The following is a 10527-nucleotide window of genomic DNA, read 5'->3' as shown; positions in this document are numbered from 1 at the left end:
GACTCATTAGCTGTTTGTTGCACACCGGGAGACACAATGTGACCGATGGTGTGACGGCCCGAGGTACTTGGTACCCAGTGCTAGTTTACCCGTTTGTCCAGTCCAATCAACTGTTATAGGTTACTTGGGAAACAAAAAAACAAATATTGATGAATTTTAATCAATTATTGATATAAAAAGTACCAAAATAATAATACTACAAATAATTACCAGAAATTTGTCCGTATGAAAAATCAACATAAATTCTACATGTTTATTTCTTTTTAGTTCGTTTTCTTTTATTATTGGCAACACTAAGTAATATTGCTTAGCGCGTTGCTTTTGCCACGCGTAGATACTGGAGAAACAGAGCGTGATCCCAGTAGACCACAGTCTGGGTGAGGATCAGATCTGCAAGTGTCCTGTGTCACCTCTCAGCTACAGTGCATTTGGTAGGACGCTAGGTTACATTTTATATTTTGTAATTTTTGCAAACTTTGTAATTAAACTTTTATTTTATCATGTATATTTGAAACTTCTGTAAATGTAATTTTGTATTAATGTAATTACTTGTAAATTTGTGTTTATAAATAAAATTTGAGTATTTATTTATGATTTGAGTCTGATTATGATATGAATTGAATGAATGACAAATTGAAAAATTATTGAGAAATTGATGAGAATGTGTTGAGAATTGATGATATATATGGAGTTGTGGAATTGTGAAATTATTGGGAGTGTCTTTTAACAGGTTCAGAAGATTTTCTTTTTCCAATTTACAGCCGGCGCTCTGCCGGATTTTCGACAAAATTTGCGGAAATTTAAATTAATCAAATTTTCTTTTTAAAAGACTTATATACGTGAATTTTACATAAAAGGCGTTTTAATTAAAAAAATCAGGAATGGTAATAAACTAAGATAAAGGAAGTGCTCCGGCACACTGTGTGACATATTTTACTCGGCTACACTGTAGACGAGTAAGGGGTGTCACAAATAATATTAATTTTTGAGTTAAATAAAAAGGAATAATATGATCAAAATAAAAAAATAAAATCAAATCAACTATCAGCTGATGAGAAACAACTCTAAAAATAGAGCTGATACAAACTGCAGCTGATGGATACCATATCAGCTACCCATCAGCTATCAACTTTATTTTTTTAAACTTACCAAACACTTTAGTTCACCTATTTGGGTGTCTATCAGCTATCAGCTGTACCCAACAGGTGAACCAAACACTCCCTATATCTCTTAATACATAAATAAAATAATATCATTTTTGTTAAATTAAGCTTTAATTTGACAACTAACTTTCCTTTTGACTTATTTTCTTTGTAGAAATAATATAATGTGCTTCTCCTTCGATTCACTTTTATCTAACGTTTTTAAAAATTGTTTTGTGCAAAAATATTCGATGTTTTGAAAAGATTAAGCATATTAATTAATTTTTTCTAATTTTATCTTTATTTCCATTGAACATTGAATATTTTGTTATAATTTAAATGATTTAATTAATTTCTCAATTATAGACAACAAATTAAAAATAGATGGAAGGAGTCGCATGTAGAATGGAGAGTGCCCCTTAAAATAATACACGGTATAGTTAGATGGAATAAGCATTTTTCCACATTTAGGTAATAATGATGATTCCAGAATTTGAACCTTTAAGTAAAATTCACTTGGAAATCAACTTCAAGTCACCGATCCAACTACTTAATAGTCATATTAATGTGAGTTTTATGTAAAATAATAATTATATTTTAAAATTTTTCAAAAGTGAAAAGAAAGTTATAAACATGTGAATTTTAATCATCAACATATCATTCTATATAAATCATTTTATATAAAATAAGTGATATGTCATATATATATATATATATATATAATTAAAAAAATCTATTATAATTAATAATGATAATAAAATTATTACACATGTAAAACGTTGGTATTTGAAAATGTTTCAAATGCGAGGAAAAGTGTTAAGTTGCCAACATGTAAATATTGAATATTTATACAACCAACTAACATTCAAACGCCTACCTACTCTACATTTCTTTATTTTTTTACAATATTAATTATTTTAGCACAAATTACAAACACATTCAAGCCCATCCTTTTCATTTAGTTATAGATTATACAAAAATTCCAATCAAACAAAACTCTCTCTCTATATATATGTGTGTGTTCTCTAAGAGAGGCACATCTGTAGGATGGATTGATCAGGAGGTGAGTTGCCTGAGGCAAATTATTAGGTGCATTATGTATATAAATCAAAATAAATGTGTCACGTAGAAATTGGTGATAAAATAAACTTTTAAAAATAATGCATCAACTTAAGATATTTATTACGCGAATTTTTAAATAATTTATAAAAATTCAGAAGAAAAACATTTTATATGTAGTTTTGATGATGAAGTTTTTATTATACTTTTATTTTTCTATTAATTAAGTAAATTTAATATTATATAAATTGATAAAATTTAATTTAAAAATAAAAAATAAAGTAACTATCATTTAAAAATGCAAGTTCTAATCACGTGCGAACTTTGGAGGGAAGCCAAACCTGCGCCTGCCCCCACGAGTCCACCTCCACATTCGTACCGACACATGTTTCACTGGTGAGCACACACCTTACCTAATATATAGTATTATCCTGATACGATATCTAATATAAAATGACAAATAAATGATAATTAGACACATAAATAAATATATAACTATTATTTTAAAGAAAAATTTATAAGGTGATTATAAATTTTTGGCCAAATATATCTCTAAACACTTGAACTATTGCGTTTTTATCCGATAGACACCTGAACTATTTTTATTTCCTATCTCATACCTCAAATATATATATATATATATATATATATATATATATATATATATATATATCACTTAAACAAAAATAGTCAAAATCACATACCCTGATTTACACGCGTGATGTTATGTCATATATGTAAGAAATCTTTGACATCTAGTGCTCGTCTCATCTTTGACATCCCCTTCTTCATGGGGCTTTTGGCTAGACAGGAAGAAGGCCTTCTACAAAAGGAAGGTTATCTATAATTTCTTTCATATACCAAACAATATGAAAGAAAGCTTCACACAAGGTGCAAGCTCCTTTTCCAAGCATCTCAAGATCTACTCTTATGTACAATTCTTCATCAGTTCATTGGTCTTTGTATCCTAATGTTTTTATTTCGAACATCAACACCTTCATTCCTTCCAACGCAACCTATTTACTGAATGTTCCAATTGCCTCCTCAACTACTCAAGCTGGTAGCTCACAAGTTGAGGGAGGTCAGTAGATTGAAGCTTCTTGATGTCATTAGCCATCACCTTGCATGACTCCAAGGTTAATGATTTTAAATGTTTTAGTGGCTTCAAATGCTGCAATCCTGCATTGGTTATAAGGGAGTTTGACACATTCAAAGATACTAATCCTGTCAACCCAAAAATCGATTCCAATGATTTACATGTTATATTGCAGTTCTGTGACAAATTTAGCAGAAGCAGGAATGAAATATCTTTGATGTTCTTTATGCTAACATTAGTTAATCCAACACCGCATATTTCGAAGGCTGCAGATTTTTTAAATTTAGCAATACATGCTTAAAGTTCTACTTTGGCCCACCAGTCCCATCCTAACACATCTTTTTCTTTTTATACTTTTTATAAGAGAATTCACATGAGATTAAGAGAATGGAAAGAAAAGACAAAGGCAGTGAAGGGAAGATGAACAATGTAGCTATAGCTACTCACCCTTCCTTCGAAGTTGTTAAGCCCATTCCTAATTATTACATTGATTTGGCCTAACCGCAAGTGCACAGGTCACATAAGTAGTATAGATAATATATCGTTTCCTCGAAAAGTTGTGTTAATGATTGAATTTTTAATATAAAAATAAACTAGTTTATTAAAAAGTAATTAAATGAAGAGATTACGAATTGAAGGGTATATTTGCAACTTCAACAAAAAAATTATCTAAATGGAAAATTTAACTAAAATTATAGGAAATAGACTCAACAAAATGAAATAAGGCAAGAATTAAAGTATTAATCAATCAAAATCAACTAACAATCAACAATAATAAAGGAGTGATTCTAGAGCTTAGGGGTTCATATTTAAGTTATTTTGGGATTTTAAATTGATTATCCGAACATATAGAAATTATGGGTTTTAAGGAGATTAATTCTTAAATCCTTTGAATACTCTTTCGAGTGAGATAAAGAATGTCTTAATTAACTTAATCCTACTTTTGTGGAGTTGAAATTAATTAAAATCCATTAGGTTCCTTAATCAATCTGTTAATCCTCCTAATCATTAGTCTATTTCTTGATTATCTATCACAAGGTTTTCTCCTTTCGGTGCTTCAACCAAAGATTATGAACAATACCTAATGGGATCCTATACTAAGCATGTCACTAGGCATATAAGAAATGGATAAAACTTCATAAAAATCATAAAATATAGATTACCCAACTAAAATCTATAAAACATCTTAAATATTACATACCCAAACTCTAGAATCTTAGAAAAACTACTCACTATTCGTATTTGATACAAAAGATTCTAAGTAAAATAGGAAATAAATCTTGAAAATAAACTAAGAACTAAGAAACCCTGTAAAAGATGCGTAGACAATGATGAAGAAGATTCCAAATCTAGTCCATAAATGGAAAATGCAGGCTCCTGCTCTACTTTCCTTCCTTTTTCCCAAATTTTCTTCTTACTTCTTACAATAAAATTGAGGTAAGGGTCCCTATTTATATTCTCTAACAAAAATACTAAAAATGGTGTATGTGAGGTAATGATTCACGTAGGAAAATCTTCTTCCAGCCAATAAATGAAGATGTGCACAGGCTGTGCAAGAGGTTATGCAGGATCTTGTGCGAATTTAGCAGTCCCCAGAAAGCTCTCATGAAGGTGCACAAGTTGTGCGGGTTACCTGTGCAAGTTTTGGCATGTTTGGAATTCTTCCGTGAATGTGCACAACCGAGCTGCACAGGCTATTCAGCATGTTGTGTAAGTTTCGGCAATATCAGGTCTTCTCCGAGAAGGTGCATAGGGAGCCTGCACAAACTGTGCAACATGTTGTGCAAGTTTTGACCAATTAAAAAAAAATTCCTTCTATGAAGCTGCACAGGGTAGGTGTGAAAGTGCACTGGATGTGCAATAAGTTGTGTAAGTTTTGGCAAGTTCAAAATTACTTGAGACTTCCATACAAAAGCTGCATAGGTTGTACAACAAGTTGTGTAGATTTCAGCAATTTTACATTCTTCAATTTTCAAGTTTAATTTTGACAGTTTTGGACCTGAAAATTACTCATCACTTGTACAATTATTTTTTAGTCCCTCAAAAATACCATTTTATCTATAAAACAAAAGCAGAATTATAAATTAGTCCAAAAATTAATAATGATGAAAAATTGACGAAATGACTAATAAAATTAACTAAAAATAACTAACAAATCGATAAAATGACTATAAAATTTAACCTAAATGACTATATAAAATGCATGTATTATATATATATATATATATATATATATATATATATATATATATATATATATATATATATATTAAAAATAATAATAATATCTATCATATATATTTTGCGCAATCCCCTATTCAAGTTGTGCAAAACAAAGGAACAGATTGGGTTTATCTTGCAGATGGCACTGGCCAATAAAACATAGTGCCTTCAAGTGGGGATCAAGCTATTATAGTTCCAAACTCAATCATAGTGTGAAATTAAAAATTATTGACTATTTTTTCTTTATCTGCGGAGTCTCAGTTAGGGAAAACCTTGGAAACTTACAATCAAGACATTATTGTAAGATAGCCTTGTAGATTTCTTGCTCTCTTACTACATTAACTTAAATTACAATGAGATTGAACAAACAAAAGAACTTGAAATGGAAATAAAACAAATCAGCAATGCAGCAGCATTATTCTAACTGTTTTAAACTTAGTGAAACATACCTCACTAGTTTTCATCTCTTGTGAAGAGGAAGAAGCTTTTTTTTTTTTTTTTTTTTTCATCTTATATAACATCCTTTTAATCACATGCTGCCTTTAGCTAGCTCTAAGCATTGACTCGCTTAAAGATGCTTAGACATAGATGCCTTTCGGGTACTCGGTTCAACATCATTTTTACCAGCTTCTGATGTCCTTTGCTCAGGAATATGTCCCACTAGTATCCTTATTGCTAGAGGCAATGAAAGGAGGATGACACTGCTTATCATTAAAATGATAATTTCGTCTTAACTTGGGTCTGTGATGCTAGGCGTCTTTTGTTTTATCAAGTTTCAAATGGCGTTGCTTCAAGAACAAGAAAGTGAAGAATCATGCATGTGAGTGCCACGTAGACAGTAGTTCTCTCATTCACTTGCTCTCTCTCGCGTGACAATACGCTATTGCTGACTGTGTAAATTGGTATTTAAGCGTAATGATTTTTTAAATTCAAATGTTCAATGGGTTACGAAATTAATTCAGGTCTGCAATAGGCAAAATTCAAATAGTTCAGGTGTGTGATGATATTTTTGACCTAAATTTTTAGGATCTACCCATATATATATATGTTTACTTATTAGGATTCACACGTATATCTGTCCACTCATAATTAGATTATTATTTCGTATAAGATATCTTGCATGAAAAATATTTAAATATAAAGTTCAAGTCAATGGATTATAATCAAATAAAATTTTGGCGACCAAATTGTAATGTAATGTTACTTTCTCAAACTCAATTTAGTCCCTTTAATTATAATTATGATAAATAATTAAGTTTCGACTCTAAAACACACAAAAAAGAAGAAGTTTTAATTATGATCATAAAAAGCCTGAAAGTTTTGAACTTTTTCTTCCAATAAGCCTATTATAAATAGTTTAATTTTTAAAAGTTTGTTAACTCCATTTTTAGAAAAATTTTGGTACGCACCCATGTATATGTACGCTTATCTAATAGAAATTTAAAAAAATCATAATTTTAAATATGCCTTTTCAAGATTTCTTATTAATATCTGTTAAACTTTGTTAATTTAATCATTTAAAGTTAACATTTAACCCCCTAAAAATATAATAACTATTAAAAAGATTAAAAATTAATATATCCTTTTATTAGTATCCAAACAATATTAATAAGAAATTAAAAGATATAAAGATAATAATTATCGATTATTAACTTTGCACCCAAAGTTAAATAATTTTTTGTTATAATTAAAAAATCAAATTAAACATATTAAATTCAGTTTTTCAAATAATTTTTCAACTCAAACGATAAATATCGATTATTTAGTTGGATTTGTTTAGTTGTATTGAACTAACACAACCAATTGATATTTCTGTCCCTTTAACCCATTGCCATTTTAGCATCGGTATAAAAGGAAGACCTTTCACTTTCTGTTTGATCATTGATGTGTTCTGGTTAACACTAGTAAGTGCAGCAATCATTTCCAAGTAATATAATGAAGAAAAAAAGTATCGTCCTATAAAAATAGAAGAAAATAATTAAATTAATTAAAAAAACTTCTTGTGATAAAAATGTTAGGTTTAGATTTCACATTCATTTATGTATGACAATCAATCCAATGCAAGTTTTATATCATGAGATGGTAAGATTCAATATGGCCAATTGTCCTTTTCAGGTAGAATATTTATGCAAATTAATGGTCCCTCTCTAGGCAAGCAAGTGAACTGGTGAATGCAAGATTATAAAATGGAGGGACTACAATATAAATAATTATCTAATTATTATAATTAATAAAAATTTATAAATTACACTTTCATCAAACAATAATCAATATTTATTTTTTATAAATTATATATTTTATTAATTTTAAATAATCATGAAAAATTTAATAAAAAAGTTTATAAATCGTGTCAACATTCATTTCAGTTAATTTTTTACCCGTCAATTAGTAGATTAATTTTTAAAAACTTTTATTTAGAGTTTGGAGCAAAAAATTAAAGTGTCATAGAAAAATTAAATTAAATTTTAAGAGTTTAAGTGTGTATAGAAATATTTTTAAACTAATTAATGTTTAAAATAATGTTTTATAATTATTATAATAAATAGTAATTAATAAAAATTTTGGCTCTATAGAGATAAAATAAATAGAGAGAATTTTTATACTACAAAAAATAAGATTTCTTTTTTACTTTAATATTTAAGTTATTTTCATAATTGGTGGTAAAACTAATAACTAAATATTAAATTTGATCAGTTATTATTTTTAAGTTTGAAAGAAAATTTTTAGAGAGAAATTTAATAACTTAAATATTTATAAAAAAATTACTAAAATTTTATATCAATATTTAAACAAATAATAAGAAGAGGACAAAAAAAATTTAGGGTGCTAGGGCCCCCTCACCTACAATGTGGACCTATCCATGATAGGAATCTCTTACAGTTAATTTGTTCTATTCAATCAATAATTAAATTGACCATATACTATTTCTATGATTCTTATTCAAATAGCCTAGTTTTGATGTGATATGTAATATTCTTTTTAAATATTAATTATGAAAAAATTAATTATGAATTAAATATTGATATGCCCTTGATAGAAATCTCTTACAGTTAATTTGTCCTATTCAATTAAGAATTAAATGAACCATATACTATTTCTAGGGTCCTTATTCAGGAAGCGTGGTCTTGATGTGATATGCAATATCCTCATTAATTAATTAACATACATAAAGCATTAAAACCAGATATTATAAAACCTCATGAATATAAAAATCATAACATTGAAATTAAAATATCAATACATAGGTTCAGAATTCAACATTCCCTATAAAAAAAGTCTATTTCATCCTAGAGATGGTAGAATATGGCAAAAAAAGAAAATACATCATGAAAACTTAAACAACAGTAATAAAAATCAAACTCTAGTTGTAGATACATTTTCAAGTTTCAATCTATAGAAATCTTCTCTCCCTTGCTCTAAATTGTGTGATCAGGAACCTCTCTTTTGACTCCCATCATAGACTCCCTAAAGAAGAAAATATATAATGAAAGCTTAAAACAACAATAATAAAGATAAAACTCTAGTTGTAAGTGGATCTTCAATCTTCAATCTGTAGAAATATTCTCTCCCTTGCTCTAAATTGTGTGGCTAAGGACCTCTCCTTCAACTCCCATCATAAACTCCCCATCACATTTTTCCTTTTTTTTCCTTTTAAAATAGGGTAATCTATGCCCTATTCAGACTTCTTTTAGCCTTAGGAGACTCTTCTCTAAATAAAAAATAAAACCCAATTAGATCAGCAATTAAAATTTGTATAGCTCATTGCACATGACTATACTTGTGTCTGCACCACGACCTTACCAGATGTCGAGCTCTTGAACAGATTTTGATCCAAAAAATATGATTATAAATCTAGCAGATTTGCATTCTCTTTCCATGAGTGAGAAGTTATAATAAAATTTATCAGCTTATAAGTGATATATTAGCATTTTTTTTCTTAATGACTTAAAAATATGTAAACACTTTGTATAGAATTCAAATTCCAGTGACTTTAAAATTTTAGGATTGCCGTATAACCGCATTATTTTTATATTTTTTAATATTTACTATTGAATTATGGGAGCTTTTTTTTTTAATATGCATTTCATTTTTTTTGTTTTTAATTTTGTTTTGATGCTTGTTTTTTCAATATTATTTATTGAACTTTCATTACTGAATTTATTTAATATTTACATCATTTAAATATTTTAATAAAAAAATTTAATTATATATAAAGAAATCATCAATTTTATTGTAAAACACATTTTATTAGTTGTTTTAAAAATTGACACTTCTGTAACAAGAATTTAAAAATTGCAGTATATATCTTAATCCAAAAAAAAAATTAAAAATAAATCAACAATATTATTTTTAAATTTAATGATACAAACCGTACAATGAAACTAGAATTATGCAACTAATTTCACCATATATTAAGACATAATTTTATAAATATTTATAAAATAATTGTAATTTATTATCATATCTATTATTAATAAAATAAAATTTTAAAAATATGCATTCCATTTTGCCTATCTGAAAACGGGAAAGCATAACCATGTATGCTTTTCTTTTCTCAGTCACAGAAAAGAATAAAAAGTAGATATGAAATAGAAGAAAGAAAAAGGATAGAAGAGAAAGGAATAGTCAGAGAAGGGAAGAAATATAGGAGAGAAAGAGAATTTTTTTTCTTTTATAAAGAGAAAAATTAAAAAAAAAATAGAGATTTAAATTTGATATCTGCCAAGTAAATGATTTGTTACTAGAATATAGCCCGGCAACACTTCAAACCATTTAGCTATTTTGACCAAATAAGTTAGAGTTCAATATCACGAAGCTCAATAATATCAGCAGTTCTCTCTCTCCAAAAGCCCACTTGAACTATTAGCCATTTTAAGGCTAAGGCCCAACATTATGGGAAGGAAAGAGATATAAAAATTACAGATTATATTAGGAGGCTTGATATCATCTTTGGTGCAACGTATTTCTTTTTTCCTTATTTATTTGATGAAAATTTTGAGAATATTA

The sequence above is a fragment of the Hevea brasiliensis genome, chromosome 6 (assembly GCF_030052815.1).
Source record: "Hevea brasiliensis isolate MT/VB/25A 57/8 chromosome 6, ASM3005281v1, whole genome shotgun sequence".
Classification (NCBI taxonomy): domain Eukaryota; kingdom Viridiplantae; phylum Streptophyta; class Magnoliopsida; order Malpighiales; family Euphorbiaceae; genus Hevea; species Hevea brasiliensis.
The sequence above is the reverse complement of the archived record's forward strand: the minus strand, read 5'-3'. Positions refer to the sequence as shown.